Here is a 25,945-nt window from a genome sequence, read left to right as displayed (position 1 = left end):
GCACATCTTTTCAGACAAATAATAAACAAAGAACATTTTTAAAAACTATGAATGTTAAGAGAATATCTCAATTTCAGATAAACATAAAAAAATGTATTATCTAGATTGTCAACAGAAAGACTTTGAAATTAAAAAGGAAACTATTAAAATGTAAAAGTAATTTGGCTCATGTTCGTAGTATCACCTATTTTATTTGCAAAATTAAGTCAACATCTTGATCCAGTAGGAGTAAAATTTATTGTCAAATTAAAAATTGTGAAAAAAAAGACCTATCTATAATTCAGAAAATAAAGCACTTGCTTTAGCGATTTACAAACGTGAATCAAGGTGCTACAGGTTTTTACAAAAAATTTTTGTGCTGTCCTCTAAATCTTCCATAAGGAAATATTTAGGCCAAATACCTTTAAATGTTGGGATAAATGAAAAGTTGTTAACGTAAATTATCAGAACGTGTTAGTAAAATGATTACAAGAGATAAACTTTGTTGTTTAGTATTTGATTAAATAGCTCTGTCTGTTGGTCTAAATTATGACACTTGTAAAGATCAAGTAACGGGATATGTCGATCTTGGGTCCCTGGGTAGACAAAATGAGATAGCAAATCATGCTCTAGTGTTTTTGGTACAAGATATTAGTAAACATTGGAAGCAACCTATCGTGAATTATTTCAGAAAAGATGTTATAAAAACAAAGGACCTACAAATTTTGTTAACTGAAATAATTTCAGCATTGCAGTGTTGTGGATTAAAAATAATTTGTACAGTTTGTGATCAAGGTTCCACTAACAGAGCAGCTATCAGACCTTAGTTTCTGTCATCAAATAAATCCACTTTGTTAATGGCGAGGAAATTATTCCCATTTTTGACGTTCCTCATTTGCTTAAAAAGACCAGAAATGCTTTATATAACAATAATATTAAATTTTCGCGTAATAAAACAGCAAAACTCAGCCACATAGTAAAATGTTATGAAATTGATAAATCTAGACGCTTCCAAGGTTTACGAAAGATACATGACCATTATTTCGAATTAAATGGTAGTAATGTTAAAATTAAAGTAAAAATTCCAGCACAAACATCAAGTGAATCTGTAGCTCATGAAGTTGAGACAATGGTGAGTATTTCCACTACTGGCATACCTGCTGAGGCTATTCATACAGCAGAGTTTGCGAATGATATTAATGATCTTTTTGATACTTTAAATTCTCGTATCATTCAGCTAAATAATTGCAGTTTTTTAAAGTCATCTATTACTAAGAAATCAGCACATATTACATTTTGGAATGATATGTTGGAAGAAATTCAGTCTTGGCAATTTCAGTCTCATAAAGACAACAAAGTAAAAAATGTACACTCCGTAAAGTGTTAAAACATAATTAAAGTGCTTCAGAAGTAATGGGTCATGGAACAGCTGTTTATGGTTCACGTTAATTTTAATTGTTAACTTCAACTATTAGTTTCACTGTTTTGTGATCTATTACTTATGAAATACTTTTTATTCGGTGTACTTTATTCATTTAAATTTACCGCCATTATGATACAGCGACATCTATTAGATAATAGAATTAGAGATTACTCTAATTGTGTTTTCCCATGCAGTTTCCTTAATTATTTTATGGTCTGTGTGTGTGTCGTTTCACTACACATCAGCTACAGATGGCGTACTCGGCCGCTGCTGCCGGCAGAAGACACAGAAAAAAAAACCTCTTATTTAGTTACTCTTATGCCTGCGCCTAGAGAACGGCTGTTTGGGGACCCTCGATATCCCTACTTCACATTCCTCAACAAGAAAAACCCGAAAAAAAACCTTGGTTTTTGAGGTTTTGGCCAGCTTTTTGAGATTCTGTCCGACTGTGCGCCGTATCGGGTTAATTCATATGGCGGTGCTGTAGTATGTATTTATTAAAATAAAATAAAGAAACAAAAATGCAGAATGTCTCAGAACTCTGTCTGAAAATCACTTCGTTACAACGGCTTCGGTACATCGATTTTTAAATTCATCAAAAAAGTCTTTAAAATAAAACTGGTATCTCTAATGTCAGCGACTTTATTTAATTTTTAAAGTAGTAATGTTGAAGTTCTCTTCAGCAAGATAAAAATGTGCAATTTGGACTGACATCTAAATTTATGTTCAAATCTATTCCAGAAAATATTCTCTAAGATCAGATAGATTTTTTAATGCAAGAAACATCTCAAATTCGTCCTAATTCCGACGTCACTTAAAAGGTTTCTATGTGGATAACTAATGTTAGAGAACTGTACGATGTCAAGTTTGAAATCTGTAAGTGTTACTGGAATATTTCTTGTTTCATCTTCATTGAACAGAAAATAAAGATATTCCAAGACAAAAAGCTTTTTAAAGTTTGTGGCAACGTCTCTGAGCAGTTTTCTCTGCATATATATCCGGGTTTTATATTTTATTGTAAATGTTCTTTTTAATCTTTTTTTGTGGCCAATAAATGTCAAATTTAACGTTCAATAAATATTAACAGCACATTATTTCTCCAGAGTATAATTTGGTAAATAAATATACCTTCTGTCGGTTAAAAATGGAATTTTGCAGGGAAACAAATTAACCTTTCAAACCAAATTAAGGCTTATTGAATAGCTGCGTTAAATCGTTGCCGTAAATTAACTGAAATTAAATTATGATAAATTTCTCGACACAATCTCAGTTTAATGCCTCCCTTTCATTTAATTAACAAAAGGGGAGTTTGTTAATAATTAATCGCCATAAAATTATCGATGAAAGTAGTTGTTAAATTCTGATTTATAAATTCTGTGGAAAAAATTCATCAGCCGTGCCATTCTGTTATATATAAATTAGACTATACTGTTCCCGAACCGAAACAATAGTGTATTCGTGTCAAAAAGTTGTAATTTATTGATGATCTAAAAGCACATTATTAATACTATACTATTGAAGCTACTTTCTTTTTACTGCATACCTATATATTTTTCCTTTTCTAAAATGAAACCATCAAAACCTACATCAAAGATGTCCGTGACAAAATTACCTATTGTAACTATTCGATTTATATTTTTAGAAAATACAAGATGTAACAGTGACACTGCAATAAACTTTCAATAGCGATTTGTTTCGTCAAAATAAATAAAAAAAGGGAATTAATCAAGAACATTTCAGGATGAACATCTCAAACTGGGTACAATGCTTGTACAATGTTCTTTCAAAGTAGTCCAAAATTGAGTATAAATTTTGCAAGTATTCAACAGCGTTAATAGCAAATCTATTTGACTTCGTAGAGCCATGTACACATTCATAAATGTACCTATAATTTTCCCAATTCACTGTCAACTAATTCATATAAACAGGGAGATTTATTTGAATGTACCAAAAATAATATGGATAAATGTCTTCCACCAAGAAATGTACAATAAAAAATGCATACCTACGTGAAAGACCCCCTACGGATACACTACCCATGGAAATAATTTGCTTAAGATCGTATAAAACAGGCACTATTAGTGAAAATGTAGAAAGATTTGTTCCTTGCATTAGAGACGTTGATGTTCATGTATACCACCGCACGTATCTCATCGCTCACATTTATGTATGTAGCATTGTCAATAACTTGAAGTAGATCTTATTTACTATTAATTATTTGAGTGTATACTGATCAAGCTCGAAGAATATCTGCATAGAAAAAAATCTATCGCTGTTAGGTTCGGATTACTCTGAGACCAAATTATGAAGTCATTGTGGTTTGGTACATGTCTATCGGGAAATTTGTACCAAACATATGCATGCATTTATATCACAATACTCTTAAGGGGTAAATGTGGACATTGTTACACATTTGCATCACAATCTTACCTAATACGTTCGTACTTGTCAGTCGGGTCATTAAACTAAACTACAACGACAAAAAAGTTTGGGTCAATTATGTCAAAGATAAACACTACAGGAGTGGTTATATGACCTTTCTAAATCTGTCAGATACTATCCAATACTACTCCACAAACGTAACATTGGAACTTAGGATACAAAAATAGAACAAATGTACATCCTGAAAATAGAATAAATGCACCTGAATTTTTATTTATAATATTATTGGTTTCTAACAGTGTACGTAGTCAAAGAGAGAAAAGAAATGATTCTGACTTCCAACTAAATACTGCTTCCTAAACACATTATACCAACAAGAAATAATTCTGACTTCCAACTAAATACTGCTTCCTAAAGACATTATACCAACTTGTTCCTAAGTACACAAAGTTTAGTACTTTTTGTATTGTTGACTTTCAAGCAAATTGCAAGACGATTTGATCGTCGATATAATATTCTCAAAACGACGTGAGGACGAAATTAAGGTTTCTTGTTAATCAATAGATTACTGTCAAAAGTGTCTTAACGTGGTGATGTGAAGTTTTCGATATATTATTTAGGATTTCCGATAGGTACAGTATTACAAGACATAAATAAAAAGGATTATTTGTTGTTGGAAGAATACCGAAGTATTCAAAAGTGTAGTATTCCAAACTTTTTGCAACAGAACTTATCTCTAAAAAATATAAACGCTTCGGTCTTTTGTCCACCTTAAAACAACTAGTAACGTAGATTTAACTGTAGTTAAATGTGTTCATAAGAATACATAATATTTACATATAATTATGTTTCAGGCAAACTCACCATTCAAAGGCGGCATCTAGATATTTCTTAGAGAGGTTAGTCTACTTGGGCGGAACAAATCTAAATGTTTGCTTTATATTAAACTGAAAGACAATAAACTTTCCTCTTATGAGATGATACATTTCAGCATATATTTACATAAAAGTTATAAGAACTTTACCTATTATGTCTGAATGTTACGAAAAGTGTACGATGTGATATCTTTTCATTCTCTCTAAGGTCGCTAAAATTATATCAATATTGTCGACTGTATCCCATTTTCTAAGATGAAACTATGAACATCCCCAGGTTCTCTTTCTAAACTATTTTATAATAAATAGTAAAATCTTATAAACGATAAATAATTATCAAGAGAGCACAACAAATTACTTTTGCATTTATCGAAATTCAAATTAAAGTAAAATTAAGAACACAACTGGCATCTAGGTATACATGGTATTTCTGAAATAAGTGGGTTCCTTGAAAAGGGAGAAAGAGGGCAAGAAAATTACCAACTTTTATTAAGCAACTGATGGTCTAAATGATCCTGTTTTCGAGAAAATTAATTAAGAACATTAACCAGAAATGTGCATCTTGTGCACGTGCACGGCCGGAATGCTTTGGACTCTCTACATGCATGAAGCGCTTCTCTAATTGGCTGACGTTCCAGTGACTTCCACAATCAAACTAATCTGATGGTAGGTCAGTAGTCAGTATGTCTTATGTTCTTTAGTTGTGTGTTGCAGTATTACTTAGCCAACGTATAAAATACAAAAGGCAATTCAAAAGTAACGGGATACCTGACATATGAAGGTTGTGAACAATAGAAAAAGCTAAAATAAAATCTTTACAAATTTAAAAAATTCTCTTTTAAAATATCTCGAAACCTGAACAGCTAGTCAGTCTGCAGGAATGATTGCATTAGTTACAGAACTTCTCAGTTTAATCGTTTTTCTTTCACTTATGGTTTCCGAAATCTCAATACATACAACTTTTTGCGTTAAAAGAACTTAATGATATTCAAATAATTATACGTTAATTTTTAAAGTTAATATACCTCTCCAACAAATCTCGTCTTATGGATTCATCTATTTTAGTACTGGGCTATACTTCATTACTTCGTTTATATAAAACGTATTCAAAAAGTATTAATGAAACAAATTAAAAGTACAGATCTACGGAATAATTTACAAACGCTACAGGAAAAAGATATATGTGTAATATCCAAAATAAGTGTTTTCTTACCTTATTATAACCATCAAGGTTCTGCTTTTGGGCGAGAGAAACTGTAAAAATAAAAATATTTTACACTGAAGAAAAAAAAAGTTAAATAAAATATAGGTTCATATTGTTTTCTCTAAGAAATACTGTTCTAAATATTTATGACTAATTTTTTACCTTGTACATTGCCATTAGGAATAAGAACAAGATAGGTATATAATATTTCATATTTTCTTTCTTCTTTTCTTTTAATGATTTAGGGCTTTTCATTAATACAATTTAGATAGAGTAGGTGTATTCATTTTTATTTTCAAATACTTATTACCTCGTTTATGCAGATTTTATTTAGTATAGTATAGTATACTAGTAGTAGTAGATTTGATGTCATAGAATGTCATATTTCGTGACATAAAAATGCCTCGGAATTAAAGTTATTTATGTATTATCACATTATTGACAGAATAATCTAGACCAAAATCATATTTAGTACTTGCATTTTTACAGATATAAAAAATATGTCCCAAGAAAATATTTGTGCTCATGTTTTTATGAAATTGTGAAAAATAGGTAGGTATATTATTTTGCAGAAGCAGTTTTATTTAAACGTATAATGAAAAATCTATCTATGTTTGTTAATATTATAAATCAGGGTTAGAATGCATTTACTATAACTTACCACCTACCTTAACTGTACCCATCTCTGGTTTCTAGTTTCTGACATAAAATTCCCTATTATCTAATAATAAAAAGGATATATCATACAAATGAAAGATGTGATATGAAAGATGGAACTTAGAGATGCATCAAGTGGCCAATGTTATTAACTGCCTGAGACCTACAAAAGAAAGGTAGGTCTCCGGTAGTTAGTAGCATTGGCCACTAAGTGTAGGGGAGAGGAGCATTATACTTTCCAGGGAAGTAAAATATCTAGGAGTGATACTGGATAATAAGCTTACCTGGAATACGCACTTGGAAAAAGTGGTGAGTAAGGCGAAGTTGTGTGTATGCCGTCGCCTTATTGGGAGCACCTGGGGACTGAAACCAAAGATGTCATACTGTTTGTATACGTCGTTAGTAAGACCTAGGATTCTTTACGGCGCTGTGGTATGGTGGCAAAAAACACAACAGCGAGGGAAAAACTGAATAGAATTCAGAGATTGGCCTGTTTAGATATAACGGGGGCGATGGCATCGACCCCGACAACTGCACTAGAAGTCATGCTAAATCTACCACCGCTGCATATAGTGGTGGAAAGAGAAGCGCGGCTAGCAGCATATCGACTCAGGAATAACAATGACTGGAGGGGTGGTTCCCATTCCAGGATCATAGACACATCTATGTCGGAACCAACTTTTGGGATGGTATACGACAAGATGGTCCCAAGGTTTCACTTCCACAAGCCATTTGAGACTCGAATAGAGGATCAAAGCAAGTGGAAGGAAAGGTTTAATACCCTGGAAAGGTGGAGCCTAGTATGGTTTACAGATGGCTCCAAAATGACCAGAGGGACGGGTGCAGGAATATATGGACTCAGACCCAGATGGAGTGCAAGCTACAGTCTGGGGGAGTTCCCTACTGTATTCCAAGCAGAAATCTTCGCGTGTCTAGCAGAGCATGCAGAGAATGTGCGTAGAGGTTATAGACGTAAACTCATATATATATTCTCTGATAGTCAAGCTGCAATTAAAGCTTTAGCCGCACACAAGGTAAGTTCAAAACTGGTGTGGGATTGTTCACAAATGCTGACTGAACTGGCCACCAACAATACAGTCAGACTGTGTTGGGTGCCAGGGCACAAAGCCATTTGTGGAAATGAGAAAGCGGATGAACTTGCTAGGAAGGGATCCGAGACAGAGTTAATTGGCCCGGAGCCCTTCTGTGACACATCTCCCAGCGTGGTCAGGCGGGCTCTGAGCAAATGGACTGAGACAGAACACAGTAAATATTGGACTTCAAGGCCAGGACATAGCCATTCTAAGGAGCTTATGGAGTATCCTTCGAAGGAAAGAGCGAATGATCTACTGAGCTTGAACAAAATCCGGCTCAGGAGAGTGACAGGACTCATAACGGGACACTGTCACTTTAGGAAACATCTACATAAGCTGAAGCTTGCAGACAGTCCGGTCTGCCGAGGATGTGAATCGACGGGTGAAACTTCTCTGCATATCCTGGGCGAGTGCCCGGGATTTGTACGTAGCAGAATGGCGCTCCTTGGGAGACTCTATTTGGAACCCAAGGAACTGAGAGAAGTGTCAGCAAGGAAGCTTTTGGACTTTGTAAAAAGAACAAATCTACTTGCTGAATAGGACTAGTAGTGGGACGCACAATAGTCCTAATTAGACCGCAGTGCTATGGGACTTATTAGCACCAACCACTAGATGAAGATGAAGATGAAGAAGAAGTGTAGCATCAGTTAGATATTTTATTTATACCTACTCCTTTCCTGGATTTAAGTAATCTAAGCAGCTGAATTGTTCATCGGTTGTCGCACCTATAGCATACTGATGAGAGCTAACCAGTCCGAAATCGGTATATATGTGGTGTGTGCATTGTATGTTTTGTGATCCTAGCTGTATTTAATAATATTACTGGTATAATTTTATGCTAGCCGGAGCACATAGCCCGTAGAGTAGTTGGTTCTACCAAAGGATATAGTTAAATGAGTATGCCATAAACATATCAAATTGGACAAAAACTCGTATGTAGAAGCCAAGGAACGCTATGAATTTCGGCAAAATCCATAGCGCCATGACAAATATCTCCTCAAATATAAGTATAAAAATAGCTTTAGCAAATATTTGGCAAATGAAAACATTCTTTCGAATGTATCGATATGTACCATACACATGATAAGGCATTTGTTTACGTTCAATAAATATTTGACAAGTTGCAACATCATCTGTTTAATACACTAAGCTTAAAACTTGATAAAAGTCATTGATAAAAAAATAAATGATTTACAAATCTAATTAAAAGAACAAATAAATATATTAGAATTGGAAGATTGTGACAGTCATTTTAAAATTTTAATTTCTATTAATATTCAGATGTCGTTCACGTGTTTAAAAAGACAAACTTATAAAATTCAGAAGCATATCAACCTATTTATTTGTGGTTAATAAAATATTTTCTTTAAAAAAAAGTAATGTTATTTCTTCACTGTACCAACATTTTGATATAAATGAATAAATTAGAGAATTTTCGACACATTTCAGACTTGATGTCAACTAACTTAATACTTTTTACAGTAAAGGAAATGTAAAAATGTACGTTTTATTAACAAACGCTGATTTGGTTTGTATTTCTGAAATGCAACATTCAATTATCCAGATAAATCTGATATAAAATGTGGTGTCCGAGCAAACTCAATTTGCTTTTTTATGTCATGTACGATTTGCTCGCTGCCCATAATCTTTCCTAACGCACTTTCGAAACAAATCTAATCTATCATCATAAATTTGATTTATAATAAAAACAAAATAAAACCTTTTGTAGTTCATAAACTTTTCACCGAATCTTTCACGAAAATCATTATTAATGATCATCTTTTTGAGTAACACATGGGACATTCAATGCCAAATCACTGAGGTCCTGATTTTTTTGTATTATTTTATACCCATTTCGAGTAGTTTTCATGAATTTTTTCAAATTTTTATATCAACGACTCAAGAAATTATGAGCATTTGAATATTTTCAAATACCAGTAACTTGGCAAAATCTAAAGATGTCATAAACCTTCTTTTTTCATTTGGTTCGTTTTGATATATAGTTTTTTAAAAAAGATATAAAAATAATACATTTTTAGGTTTTGGAGTGTTGTTTGATTTTTAAAACAATGTGCTTATTGAAATAGTGGCGTTTTTTTTTAAAAAATTAGCTAAAAATCTTTCAATATACAAATTTGTAAGACAGATTTTCGATTAAAAAAAAAAACTGTTAGGTATTTTATTTTTTTACAGTTAATGTACGCTATTAAACGCTATTAAATTTTATTAAGGAAGTACCTAAATCGCTATGACTAATTATAAAAAATACCATATTTTTAAAACTACTTCTATTATAATATTGTCATTACTAAATATCTAAATTATTATTAACTAAATATTCCGATTTTTTTTCAATATTAAAAAGTTTGTTTTGCATAATGCCATAATACTTGTAATACTTTTTATCATTTGTATTTAGTAGAAATATTTATACAGTGTGTCACCTAACGAAGGGTATAATCTAGAATCCAAATAGTGTCGATTTAACCAAACGTGTTTAAACAAAAAATGTCGCAAAAAAATTACAGGATGTTAAAGTTTCTTATTTCTTGTTTTCTCCTTAACTCAGAACCCAGTTAACCAATTTGAGCAAAATTTGCCGTTACTTAGTTTCTCTTCATGAAATATACAGCGATTATGTTCCTATTAGGTTAAATACCTTTAACGAAAATTTAGAAAAGTTATAAAATTAACTTCGATTAAAGATTAACTTCTTTAAATTGACACAAAGGTACTAGTTAGATGAGAAATGTTTCCGAAAAAAAATGTTGATACCTTATAAGAAAACTAAATAGCCGGTTTGTTACATTTACCTTCTATTTTATTCCTTCGATTTGCCTACAAGGTGTAGCGGATTACATATGTACAAGTAGATGCAGTTAAATAGTAAAAATTGTCAATGTGTCATAGATCCTTAGTTTAACCCGGCTGTTATAATAAGGGATATGACTTGTCGCTGTTGTTTGCATGGCTTTGATACAAATTGTTTGCGGATCTGCAAGTGTTTACGTATAAGACTTTGTCAACAGCGCATAGAGCTGGACTTATGTTGGTAATTATTTGCTAAATTCTCCGCTCCTTTGTTCCTGCTTCCGAGCGATAAAGTCTTACAAACCGTGATCAAAACTCTGTGTTTACCATTACATTGTAAATAAACATGTCTCCAAGTTGTTTAACTCTCAACTTAAAAGTATATCGGGTAAATCTATTTATATGTTGTTATAATTAATTAATAAATATGTTCGAAGTTACAACAAACGACTTTGAGGTAAAAATATATTAATAGCGTTCGGTATTGACATCTGGATGTTCTGGACATGTTTTGTCTTTTTGTAAGTGGAACAGTTCAAAAGACGAAGGCGCATATTTAGAGCATGTAGCGCTACTATTATATTATTTGTAGGTTATGTTTTCCTAACCATTTCATCCATAAATAATGTTCATAATTGTTCATTAGCTGCACGAGAACTGTCCGAACAAGTATACAGTATACTAAAGTATCTGACGAAGGTACAATCGCTCAATCCATCTAGTTGTAAATATTGGCCGGTTATGCACTTTTAGATAGGTTTGGCAAAATAATGCTAACTATTATATGTAATCCAAATAATAGCTGATAATGATAACCCTCTCTAATAGCGCTATTGGCTCGGTGTACAAAATTCCAAAGAAATAAAATACATATAACTTATACCTTATAATCCAAATTAAGTGGTTATTCGTATAAATATTATTAATATTTTCTTTAGATTGTAGGGAAACAATACTATCTGTTAAGTAAAGTGTAAGCGAATAAAGGCCATTTAAATAGCAACAATGGCAAGTATCGGTGAGCTCAGCGTAAATAAAGTATGACTACTATTTAAAGTCTTGCAATTGAACCTAAAGCTCATTAAGGATTACAGTTACCTATACCGAAATAATGCATATTTTATAACAAAATAACAGGGAAAAGGTTAGCAAGAGTTGTAATCAATCTATCTACACAATCACAATCTAAAAGTAAACAGAAAGTATCTAAACTAAAATGGAAACATTTTTTACTATTTACTATACTACACGAGAATCCACGTAGAAACCACACGATCATTGTCAAATACTAACATTATGTTTAAAAAACTAACATTTTCTCTTCTTTATCTAACTGAGCTATTTGAATTTCAAAATTCTCCATATTATAATAACGTAGTCACAATTGGTCAAAATCTATAATAAATAAATTCAGCGTATATCTTTGTTTATACATTTAAGCATCAGTTCCTACAGCACGTCGAAATAATGTGGTCAGTGTATCTCTATATCATGCTATGATGAAACATGTTAACACCTATCATCACGACATCACACAATAATAATTTTAATCTTAATTAACCCGTTCAATAAATACATAACATCAAACAAGACCATAAAAAAATCAATTTCGTGAACGATTTCATTCGGGGATTTTATAATAAAAGTAGGGCCACATGTCAGTTACCTGCTCCGCATTTCATTGTTTGGGAATATTGGAAATAAAGAAAACAATTTCATATTTACAAAAAAAAAGGTTATACATTTACGAGAAGAGGGATCGTATCTGTGTTCTTGACATGTGGAATTTTAGAGATACAGTAACGAATTTGTTTTTTAAAGGGTGTTCGGTTTTATATGGAAGTAGAAACTCAATTTATAAAGTCCGATATGAGCATATCTGAAGCCCCATATCGAAAAATCTTTATAATTCGCACACAATAGGAAGGTCGCTTATATAAGTGAAATTTTATATGTTATATAAACATGGAATATTTACGTTAATAAAGACAATAATTACTTTTTTTGTTTATCTTCAAAATAATATTAAAGTGCGGGAAAGCTTCAGAAAAAAATATTTCTCGTATCAAATTCACACTCACTTTTTTGCAAAATACTCTATACATTATTACACATGCAAGTATAACTTTTCAGAAATGTTTAATGAAAATAAACCAATTGTAATATGTACACAGGGTGAGTCATAATTAGATGCAAAAAATTTAACCAAAACAAAATAATTGTTCAAATAAAACTTTGTTCAAAAATGCCTTCTTACAAAGATACTTAATATTCCCAGAACAGCTTAACACATTATTTTGAAATTTGATGTAGCAAATGTGACTGTCGGTTGCTATACTCCTGTAAAGAACTAACAAAATACTAAAAGCCATGACGTGCAAGCAACACTACCTTTAAGGGGTAAAACTAATTCAGAATTTTGAAAAAAAAAATCAATTTTTGGATAAATGGTTTAAACAATGCTTTATTATATGAAGAATATAGGAAAAAAGTTTTAGGTAGGGGAAAATTGGAAACACCAGTTTTTTCGAGATGGAGCACAAACAGTCGCTGCGCAGCGAGTGTTTCTCCTGCAGGATTGCTTATTGTAACTCGTAATAGTTAATTATTATAGAGGCCAGATTGAGTCTCAGATCAAGCCGACAAGAAGATGAGGAAAATATCAATTATATGGGGCAGACATCACTGATTGAATATCGTAGATAATTCAAGGAATATCGTAGAGCTTCTTCAATTGATTAACAATTTTCATTGTTATTAAGAATTTAATGCAATTTTTTTCGTCTTTTTTCGATAATTTTTTGAATGTTCACTAAATTAACAATTATTAATATTTTTTTAATTTCCCTATGATTTTTCCTAGCTTTTGGTATATAATAGCAGAAAATGTTTGTTTTTTGTTGCAAAACCATCTGTTAATAAAAAATTTCTCCGGCCTCGTTGCTTGCCAATCCAAATCGTTTGAAAAAATTCACAATGCTGCCTAAAAACATGTACATGACACTATATCTTGTATAGATTTTTTCTTGAAAATTCCAGAAAATCACATTTTGTCCCAACCTCTAGAGTACCCCTTAAAAAAATGTTGCGCTACTGACTAATATCGGAAATAATCTGTCTTTTAGATGTGGTCTCCATTTTACTACAAAAAAGCAATCTTATGTAGTTTCAATAAAGTGCTCTAATAAAAAATAAAATGGATTTATACAACTATTTAATTGAATAATCTCTCTACTAAAATGATGTCTAAAATCAATATTTCGGTTAAATTTTTTGACCTAATTATGGCTCACCTTCTATACAGTATCACGAATTACTAAATTAAGCCGTTGACCATAGATTACTTCGACCAAAAAATAATGGGCTATCATGTAATTTTAATTTGGGCGCCTGTTTTCGAGATACAAGATGTTAAAGTTAAGATTTTAAAAACTTATTGCATAGAAATTTCGTTCTCGTTTGTAAGGATATTTGGTCATACTTTTGAATAATTTTGATTAAAAAATTTTAAGTCCAAGCATAAGAATGGGCGGTACTCTTTGGCCCACTAATTTTTTCCTACGCACGCCTACAGTTGAGAGATAATTTTTTTAGATACAATTTTTTATTCCAATTTTTTCTCTCTCGTCGGAGTCGGATATGTCTCCATATAACACTTACAAAGCCAAAGTATTGAATTCAGGATTTCTTAAAAACCATTACTATTTATACGTTCGTATTAGAGAGTCAGTATCAATGACAACGCAAGCTTCGACCAAATCGAAATCAGCAAATTTTGCAATTGGTACGAGTATCAGAATAATAGCCACTCAACTGCATCACCTTAAATCTATTCTTAGAGGAATCTCAAACACGAACAACAATACCGGACAAACCATTAGGACACTTAAGGAAAAAAAAATATCTGGCACCAACCCGTCTGCCCATATAAAAGATTATATGCAAGATAGGCATATTAAAGAAATACGTCAGTCAAGAGGTTACATGAAGTAAAAGTCACTAATAACGTACAGAAATTAATATTTACACCAAAGGGCAGGTACACGACACGCGAGAGAGTTAATACCAGAGTTCTGATGAGAGAGAGAGAAGATTTTGGGTAAAATTCTACAGAGAGGCAAAACTGAGATAATTTGAGTGGAGACGAAATATTACAGCTGGAACCTGGAATTCCCAAATCCGTTCCGTTTTTGAGAATAACAACCACGACAGTCACGTATTTTATTGTATTGTTTTTATTCAATTTGACGTGTTATTAATTTTTATAGATTATAAAGTAATACCTCTTACTAAATTAATTGCAAGAACTCAGTAATTTATTAAATCGGTGCAGAAGATATGCATAAAAAAAATTTTAAAAATATTTTTAAAAAATTGCCATTTTATAATAAACAAAGGAAATAAGCAGTTACAGCAGACATTCAAAATATTTTGTGAATAAATATACTCTTCATTGGTTTTAGATTATTTTAAAATCAATCAATAGCATTAACTATTGGCGCTCCTTCACAATATTTACTTTGTATACACGATATTATTTTAGTCTATACACATGTCCACCAAATCAAACAATTTGACTTGGAGAATAATATCTGGCGAATGTAGTGGATTTACCTCAAACAATGAAGCGGTTTAATCAAATGATTAATTTTAACAATAGTACATATTTTGTGTAGAAATAAAAAGTAAATTAATAAGTCGCACTAAAGACTCAAAAGTCTTAACCTTAAGGTTGTGACTTAAAATATTTTTGATTTGTAGTATATCTAATAAATGCCCTGGCTATTCAAAACTTCTCAAAACATACACCTAGCAAATTTCAATACAAGTTGATCATAAAAAAAATATTTTAACGCCCTATCAGTCGCCATAATTTATTAAGAAAAACATCTCATTTTGTAATTGCATTACCTCTAAGATTTATGATACATTATTCTGAAACGCCCATTTATTTATGAGTATATTAATATGGTTGCCGAAAACATTATACCAAAAGTTTTTTGTTTTATAAAAAATATATCTCTCAGCGGTCTCTTTATGATTGATATCATCTCACTTCAAATATATAGCAAATTAACCGCAGTGGGACGTCCGCACTGAATTATACAACCAGGATAAAATATTTTCTTGCTAAGAAAAAAGATATAGATGGTAGAGTTATTTGAACGTTTTCCAAGATTTATTGTCTGTTTTGAAACTTGTCATGAAAATTAAGTCCGAGAAAATTAATATCTATTATTTAAGAATAAGTCTTTTTACATTTATTAACATTTTTTTGTAAATTATTTAGGTTATTTATTCTCTTACCTTATACGATCCATCTAAGTAATCTAAGACACTGAAAAATACTTCCTATAAACATTATAAAAACAATTGTGTTCAAGTATTGTTAGTAACTAATTGCAATTAAGAAGCTATTAACTTTAGACTAATTTTTTTTAGAATAAAATTGTAAAGAACTGCCATATATGTTCATGAAAATGGACAATTTTGAAAATGGATTTTAAAATTTGATATATTCAAATATTTTTGCGTTGCTCATATTTGTTGGTTTTTGATATATCTAAGAACAATAATAAATTATTTAAATATTTTACTAAAAGTAATTTACCAATCAAAAATTTCAAGCCCAAACTGGGTACTACACTGTAAAAAAATCGGTGTGAGTGAAAGCAATAAAGGTTCGGAGTGAATCTATCGAGTGAAATTATTGAGTACATTTTCACTCAATATTGGTCATTTTGATCATTTTACTCATTTGTGATTATATTTGGGTTTATATACTCAGAATAGAGTCAAAAGTCGCTCAATTGATAGTTAGCAGTAACTCGGATTTGAGTAAAAGTCACTAATTTCTGATGCAATAGTTTCACTCATACTAATAGAGTGAAATTTTCACTCAAACGGGTGTGGACAGAAACTTATACATCATTGAGTGAAATTGAGTGAAATTTGAGAGAAATTTTTTTACAGTGCACATATTGTTATGATTATAAATTTGTGTTTGTGTAAGCGCCAAAATATTTTGGTTTTTTTTATAGTGATATGAAATTTGTTTGTATAACTGTTTGGGTGTAATGTTGGTTGTCTAACTTTGCCCTGTCTATCTCTCGACCCTTCTCAGTAGTAGGTTCAAATGAAAGTATTATTCAGCATGAAACCACACACAACTCACCACACTAAACAAAAGATGTTATTAATAAATCAATTTATTGTTATTTTGTTTTATATAGCAATAAAATTCAAATAAGGAATGTCAAACACTGTTGCAAAATATTTTGAAATCTCCTACAAAATTTAACTTTGAACAAGAATTTATCTCGATGTGGTTACTTTACTTAATTTTATGTATTATTGGTTGCCTGCAAATTTTTATCTTATAATTTCTTATTCAATGTGTTGTTACTTATTTCTAATATTAATGTCTCTAAATTTAAACAATTGGCCAATTTTGATGATGATTTATATTGTGAAATGAAATTTGTTTGATGTGAAAAATTTTGAATATCTGAAATTTTTTTATTCTACCCTTTTTATTTGTACTTTTGAATCTATGTTGGCTAGCTATTTCGTATACGAATTTTGGTTTAATTTGTGCACAAAACGACAAGAAAAAAGATACCACTTTTTACGTCTTATTGCTTGATCGCTTGTCGACTGGCTTCCCGCTTTTACTCTGCTTAAATGTTGTTCTGGAATCCTTGTCTCTCCTCACTCGCTGGATTTCCGGAACCTGCTTGCTATTCCGCTTTCTCTCTGGATTCCTGGAACCTGCTGCTGCTATTCCGCTTTCTCTATAGATTCCTGGAACCTGCTGCTGCTATTCCGCTCTTACTGGCTTCCTGGAACCTGCTTGCTGGTATTCCGCTCTTACTGGCTTCCTGGAACCTGCTTGCTGGTATTCCGCTCTCCCTGGATTTTTCACTTTTCCAAAACTTTTTACTTTTATATATTTGGTTTTTCCCAATTTGCTTCTTTTATACACTCTCTCACGATAACTGCTTCTATTTTATCTGGTTTTGTCAATTAATTTCGGCAACACCTATCTCTGACAAATTTTTCTGGTAACTAAAAAATAATTATTTTTTTTCTTTCTTACTCTCTTGATTTTCTTCACACTTGTTAGGGCCTTTGCTTTTTAAATGCCGTTTTCCTTTTACACATCACGTCACTTTACTTTATCCTTTATAAATTTACAACCTATTCTAGTTTCTTTACAAAAATTTTTAAATTATGTTTCAAAATATTTCTTATTCTATAATTTTATTTGACTTTTATATGTACTATTTTATGCCTTGTGGATCCAACTTTAATTTTGACATTTACCTGACATTTTCATCTTATTGATATATAAATTTTAACTTTAGACCTTAATATCTTTTACTACTTATTATTCTAACTCATATTATAACTATTTAATAAAACTGACATTTTAGCTTTTGTTTGATAAATGTCACTTGCGATTTCTAATTAATTTTAATCTTTGGCAGGTACTCTATTTGACCAAAATGATAATAATTTTATACTTGAATTCTTGAAATTTATTATGTTCTAATAATCCGACTTTCTGCTAATGATTCATAATACTTATTCAATACTAACAATTTATTTTTAATCAAATATTTTTCTTAATTTTATAACAATTATTGCAACCTTTCTCTTTACTGTGTTGTATTTAAATAGAATTTTAATTTAACTTTTAAATTGCTCTCACTAATCTGATTTCATCTCAATATATTAATTACAATATAAAATACTTGTCACGGTAATAATAAATACCACGTTTATTTTAATATGAGTTCAATTAAGAATGATGTCTTAGTATGGACATATTTTACAATATCTATTTCAAAGTCTTTGCTTTAGATTCAAATACATACATACAACATTATTTTATGAAAATTAATTTGTGACTTCCATAAACAACTATAACATTTACGGTTACAATGACATGAAGTGATATTATTTATTTCACTGAGCTGAAAAAATTTATGAATGGCGTAAATTATCAAATACATAAATATTGTTTGTCGATACAGTCACCGAAATATTAACATTATAGAAATATTAACTAAAAAATGTGTTTAATTCACTTCTGCATTCCCAAATTAGGTACCTCTCCCTCACAATAAAAATGGGTCAGCTAGGAAGTGTAATTTGAACAAATACGCACGAATAAACAAGAATTGGGAAGCGGATGGTCCCAATTACTTATTTCAAATATCTCTCTCACACTGTTATAACTATTGTGTGAGAACACCCTTTTCGTACGTATCCACGTTTCTGTTTCACCGTAAGGGAAACCCTTATAGAAATACAAGGGAATTCCAAAAAGTAACAGTAAATTTACCATATTTCATGAAAACATCACCACTTGAACAGAAATGATTAATTAGGGGGTCGATTTCATAAACTTAGTTTTGCCTAAACAGAAATATCTTACATTGGAAATAATAGATAATGGTTCGATACTTTTAATTATAAAATATAGGGTGTTTCCTAGGTACGATCCCTAATTTCAGGACCCAATTTTTTATGGTATTTAAAGAAAAAGAGTTCCTATAAACATGTGGCCGAAAACAACGCTTAGATTCCGATTCACAGGGCGTTGAAAATTTAAAAAAATATATTAATATTTGAAATAAATTTGGAACAGTCAATATTAAGTTGTTAAAATATGACAGTTATTGTACGTTGGTAAAGAGCTGCATTTTTAGTATAAAGTCAATTTTTATCTGCCGCCAGTGGTGCAGTTAGGTGTGAGACAGTCGACGTTTTCACCATAAAATGTAGAACGCCAATAGATTTTTTAAAATTTTTATTATTTTCGGACTTGCCTAACATTTTAAAACAAAAAAGGTGTCTTGAATTTTTTACCTAATATTAACCTATTCTTAGAAAAAAACCTTAATTATTTAATTCAGCGGTAACAAAAATAAGAGATAATATGGTATGCCTTTTTTTGTTGTTTTATTTACTTGTTTGGTACCTACCGAGATTGTTGGCATTTTGCTAGTTATAAGTTGTCAATCAAAAAGTGGATTAGATATTCGAAAATGAATAATTTTACTAACGCTGAAATAACTCAGATGCATTTCATCCACGACTTAGCAAAGGAAAATGCGGAAAAAGCGCGGCGAAATTATCAGGGACGTTATCAGTAACACCCCCAGAGTTAGAAGAAGCTATACTTCGAGAGATAGAAGAAAATCCTTCGACCAGTACCAAGACAGCATTGCAGCTTCATGTAAGTCCAAAGACTGTTTGGAAAGTTTTAAAACTTTCGATGATTTTTAGCGAAAGCTAGATTTTAGTAAGTGGTTACTCCATACAGCAGCACATGATAACAATTTTTTGATGAAAATTTTATTTATTTATGTGTACGTTTGGAAGTTTCGGAATGAATGGTATTCGGAGTATAAGTGGTTGTGTGGAAGTACTAGAAGTGTTTATTTAAAAAAACTTTTTCTGTACGCCGTATTTAATTTAGGATGTACTCGTAAAGTCGGGCGTGTGGAAAAAGGAGGGATTTAACAATTTTGGGAACGTCACGCGAGGCTGTCGTAATTATAAAGCTTCTTTGGAACATATATATATACAGTGTGTGTAATGTTCGCAGTCCATAAGCCGAACTAATATTTCTATTTTTTATAAAATTTAAATGAAAATCCTTCTCACGAACGTCAGTTTTTCAGTAATATTGCAAATGCAACTAAAAATTTCCAGATTCCTTTAAAGCCGTTTGACCTTGAAAATTTGAAAATTTTCGCCTGCGGCGTTTTTTTTTTTTTTTCTCTAATTAATCAATGAATATGCTTCACTTATTCTCAATGTCACGAGCCGCCACTGCCAGTCTTATCTAAGAAATTTAAAAGAATTACTGACGTTAAACGTCATAAGGACAGTTGTTCAATGAATTTTATTAAAAATTCGACCAAAACTGAAATTGAAAAAACACATTGCTTGTCTAAACATGGAGAGAGCCATAGCTAATTATCACGTCTTTGAACCCTTGAAGGATAACTTTAGAAGGACAAATACTGAAAATCATGATGAGATTAAACATGTGCATTCCTGAGAAAAGCACAAGCGAGAACATTTCCTTCTGATTGTATGAAAAAGTTAGTGCAAAGCTATGAATTCATAGAAGAAGATATTTAATTTATTTATTCCCAAAACATTTAATTGCCTCATACTTTTTTTAAGGCCCCCTTAATAGCCTCTATATAGTGTATATTTATGGCATGACCTTATTAGTCCTTAGGGTAAGTCACAGTCACATTTTCGGGTTGTTTCAAAAACCTCAAGGGATTGTGACAGTGATTATAATTATCTCACAAAAACCAGGTCAACTACGTAATCGTGAAATTCGTAACTACACGTAAATACGTTTCTATAATAGTACGATTTTTATCGTATAATTTATTTTTCATTTATTTGCTATACTGGAGGATATCATCAAATTAATTCCTGCTTTACATATAACTCGTTTTGACTTTTACTCTTTAACGCAGTATTAGTTTTTACTTAGCACGCGAACAGACGAGAATGTTTAGTTTGATAAAAACAACACACCCATTAATTCATTAGATACTCTTATTGCTCATTTATTTTGGTAGGTCACAGAGTGTCTAAAAAATCTAGACAAAATACTATCATAAATATCTGAAATCAGCAGCGAGAATATGATTGTGATAATTCAATCTCTACAAAAAACTCATTATTCTCGTATCATATCTAAAATGACTGTGTTTTAATTCCAAACATATTAGACAACCGTAGTTGGCCTGATGAGAAGGAAAAATATATAAAACATTATTTCAGTGATATATGTACATAGTAGTATTGACTCCTCATGCAAAGTGAATTAATTTTTATAACTGACTTCCCTGTGAAAAAATGCATTTAAAATCAAGTTTCTATAATATAGTAGGAGATGTGCCTTTAGTGGTATTATGGGAAGGCCTTCTCTATGCTGTTACATAGCTACTTTTTCGGACTTTAGAAAAGAACCTGATTTTTCTGGAAAACTGTCAGAGATAATTATGGACAACCTTATATCAGTCGAAAGGGCATTCAATTTTGCATTCAAAAAAAGTTTTTCAACTCATAAGATTATTAAATGTAGGTCTCAGTATTTCCGAGTCTGAATGACGTACACGTTTTGCTCACAGATGACAAGATTTATGCCAAAACGATATGTTAAAACTGCAGATTTCTAACTCTTAAACGGTTTAGACGCTAGCCTCATTTAGAGAGCTGAAATCGCATTTTTTTTCAAAAACAACTGATTATCTCGAAAATGGTAAGTTTTAAACACCACGTACGTTTAATAAACTCTACCTAATATTAACCAAGGAATTCAAAAACGCAATAGTGTTCCATTTAACATAACAAAGTTATGTAGCGCCTACGCGAAATGTAACACTCTGTAAAGCTAAAAATATTTTCTTTACGTGGCCCACATGATTCCAGATAACTTATATTAAAACCATCTTTTTATAAGTTTGAAAGTTACAGATTTACAGAAGAATCCCTCTTAGGTGGAAAACCCTGTATATAGTATATTGCAGAACATTACTTAAACAAAAGGAAATTTCAATAGCGTTTAAATTCGTAAAACTCCAAACATTATCGATCAATATTGCCATTTAAAAATCAGGACTAAACACATACATGAGAATTATAAAAAAAAAAATGTGTAAATTTTGTCCTGTAATTATTTGTATTGTATTCTTTAGTACTTAGTCGTTTATTTAATTAGATATTTTGCTATACTGAAGAGAAAAAATAAATTAAATAGGTAGATGAAAACACTTAAAATATATTAAAGAGATAACCCCTTTTGTTTATTTTAATCTTATTTTTGTCTAATTAGATATATCTCAGACTATGAAAACAGACACTTGTCAATAATTTCACTAAAAGTACTGTAACACAAGTTAAAATTTCGAACTTTTTGTAGTTCCTATTAAAAACGTTTTAATCAAAATTAATGACAGTCATATTAACATTTTTTTAAATTACACTTTTTCTGTTTGTTTATCTACCTTCCATAAAAATTTATCATATATTAGTTACTGTCAAAATTAGATTGTCGATATAAATCCGATTGATGATGAGATAGATCATAAAAAATTTGATTAATTTTGTAGCTAGTCAAAATGAAATACTAATTTGTGAAGCTGGAGTTCTTGATCTTCTAATCCTATGCTTTTTCAGGAATGCTATTGGAAATTACGATTTGCTATTAAGTACACACATTAAAGCAGAGAAAAGTAAGAAACTGCCGTTCACAATTTGCAGCAAATTACGATTTGCTATTAAGTACACACATTAAAGCAGAGAAAAGTAAGAAACTGCCGTTCACAATTTGCAGCATGAGAAAAATCTGATACGAATGCAATTTTATTTTATTTTTTTATTACCAACTGTAGTAGTGACAATTTCCAGTAATTTTCGTTAAAGAACAGCATTTTTATCATTAAGAATATCAGTTTTCATTTGATCTAATTTAAATTGGACAAATCGTTTTAGACTTATTTTGGAAAATACCTATCTAAATTTGTTTGAAAACTTGACACCCTAAACAATTAAACGAAGCAGCTTTAGATAGAGGTAGTTTAGTTATATTATATTATCTAACCTTACCATAGTACCATTGTAAAAGCTCCATATGGTTGCACTATGTATTTCTACGAAAGATAGGTCATCAAAACAAAAAACTGTTACATTTAACATCAGTCATTCTGAGTAAAAGATTTGAAAACAAAAACTAATAAAGTAGTTTTCGTTACCTTAACAAGTAATATGTTACAGTATTTTTATGAGATCATAAACTATTATCTTTATTTTTTAATTATTACATTCTCTTTATGAGGTATTTTTAGTAGGGCAAAAGTAAGTTTATAAAATCAATCTCTTGATTGATCTATTTGGTACCTCTGATTATTTATTTTTTAAATTTGTTAATAATTTAATTTCATGTTTCTTTTCAATGCGGTAAAATTAAAATTGAAATATAAAGGCTCTAAAAAAAATATATATAATTAAAAAATAATCATAAATTATTATTTAAGTACTTACTATGACAAAACAGATACTGATTTTAACCTAGCTGAATTCGATACTAAAAATCATTTCTATTACATTTTGAATAATTTACAAACTGCAGCACATACTGCAGTGTCGTACGTTGTGAACAAAACAGGTTATGTTATCTTATACAACGTTCAGTACAAAAAATGGTCATGCTGCGTCAAATTGGTTCTCTGAAATCGATAATTATTGACGTCATTGTTTAATTATCGAAAACTATTTTTCTGTCACCTATCCCATGCTAGCAGAACCACCCACCCCTTTGTTCTACAGCTTAAGCAAATTCTTAATTCACAATAAGTTTATCAGAGATATGTTCTCATTTTTGTAATTTCATAACTTTAATTTTCATTATTCCGCATTTGTTTTGTCTGTAGAGCTAATTGTAAGATCTGATGAAGTTATAAGTCGCTGAGACTAATTACAAAATGGACGTTTCCACTGAAATAAAAAAATATTTTTATACAGAGTTCGCAAAAATACGTCTATTTTTTTAAGCTGGAAAAAATTAACGAAGGTAAAATACTGAAAAATAGCTTTAAAGCCGCCAGAATCGCCGCGTAAAAACAACTTCTACAGAACGTTCAATTGTTAAAATTAACATAAAAACTTGAAATGAACAGAGGAGCCAGTTCCGATCTTAAAATTAGTCAAAGATTCACTCTTTAAAGTTTGTACAAGTACTTAATAAACACACCATGTATATTTTTTTTAATATGTTTTAAATCAGTTGAAGAATCGGTATCAAATTTTGTACACGTTTTTGATTATTGATAGTTCATATTTATACAGAATCGTAGAGAAAATAGATCGAGTGAAACTTTTTCATAATTAACTAGACAAAAAAATATGGAATTTGTTTTCCAAAAAAAAAATTCTGGATGTACAGGGGACCCTTACAAATACAATTTTGTAACGAAAAAATCAAAAAGGTCAGTTCGAAATTGATTTAAAAAAATACACTTCTGCACGGCACTGGAAACTGGTCCACTGTAAAACCTGACCTCACACAATGCGACCGGTACGGCGGCGTGATAAAAACGGACAAAAACTTTCGCAAGGAAAGAAATATGTAAATAGAATTTTATCGCACCTATTTTATATCGGCAAATTCAAATGCTTTTGCCTTTATTAATTATTAATAAAATTAATTTGTGTTTTTAAATAATAAAATCATTTGACATACCCGATGCTGCAACAGCAATTGTTCAAAATTTTATCCACTCACGTGTAAACACATTTGGGTCCGTCTTACTCACTTTCTACGAACTAACACAAATGATGTCTTGCTTCACCATAACACAAATACTTCACCATAATACAAATGTTGTCTTGCTTCACCATAAATTAAAACGATATCCATCAACTCTGAGTTGCTATACACGCAAGCCATTTTTGACACTAACTACTAAAAAACTGATGTAAATACCACAGATAATAGGTAAAAACTACCGCAACGACGGATTTCAGTATTAGGAGTCACATGGCTCTCCACGCGTAGTGCGAATATCGCTAGAGACTACAGTTGTCCAGCTATGTAGTGGTTTAATGTGCTATAACTTCAATAATTTTTTTCTCAGGATTTTACAAAAATTTTCTTTACAATATTGACTCCATTTCTCATGCCGCATCTATTCCCAGATTTTTTTGGATAAGTTGTGAATCACCCTGTATATATAAAAGTCACTATTACCAAAGGTATCACATACAAGTAAATATTTGTACATACCATGATGACTCCAACGAGTTCTAAGTACCTACTGAGGTACATAATACAGTATGTACTGACATACTGTATTATTATATCTGCTACACATTTAACATGCAATATATTCTAATGAATACATGTTAATCTAATATGCGACTAGAGTTTTGTAGAATTGATACCAACGATTCCTTCAGTTTTTTAATCTCATGATGGATAGACTTGTTAGTTTTCAATTTTTTTCTACTATTTTTCTTTTGAATTATCTCGTTCTTAATAAACACATACTAAAAACAAAGCTCCACTTTTGATGTTACCCTTCATATAACCGTAAGGCCTTGACCAATCGTCAAATTAATCTACATGAAATATAGGTACCCGTGGCTAATGGAACATTGCATAAAATATTGGCAAAAATACAAGCCGAAAACTTACCGCGCACTCTGTTAAAATTATCTAAATATTTGTAAACAGTCACTTGTTTCTTAATACACCTTCGTAATTATTATTCAGTTAATTAATTTAATAATAACTGCGTCACTGCCAAAATATCATATGTCAATTTAATTACCTACCAATGAGTCTATGTAATTTGAATACTTTGAATTGAGGCTTATAAACAAATTTTCGACGAATTCATTAAGTCATGATAAATAGGGGTGATAATAAATTGTAAAGGGGAACCCTTGCAATTTATTATATCGTCTAATAACTAAA

At 30.9% G+C, this 25,945-nt stretch overlaps 1 long non-coding RNA gene across 1 annotated transcript in view; it reads right to left on the bottom strand.

The window, feature by feature from the left end:
* The window catches only part of LOC111691298, a 185,647-nt gene that overhangs the window by 116,158 nt on the left and 43,544 nt on the right, over window positions 1-25,945 (bottom strand). The window contains exon 2 of the long non-coding RNA XR_002762958.1: window positions 5,873-5,913. This is a non-coding gene — a long non-coding RNA (uncharacterized LOC111691298). The remainder of the gene's footprint in view (window positions 1-5,872; window positions 5,914-25,945) is intronic.

This window comes from Anoplophora glabripennis, unplaced genomic scaffold, assembly GCF_000390285.2.
Source record: "Anoplophora glabripennis isolate ALB-LARVAE unplaced genomic scaffold, Agla_2.0 scaffold258, whole genome shotgun sequence".
NCBI lineage: Eukaryota > Metazoa > Arthropoda > Insecta > Coleoptera > Cerambycidae > Anoplophora > Anoplophora glabripennis.
Note: the sequence above shows the minus strand (reverse complement) of the source record. Positions and strands in the feature narration are given on the sequence as shown.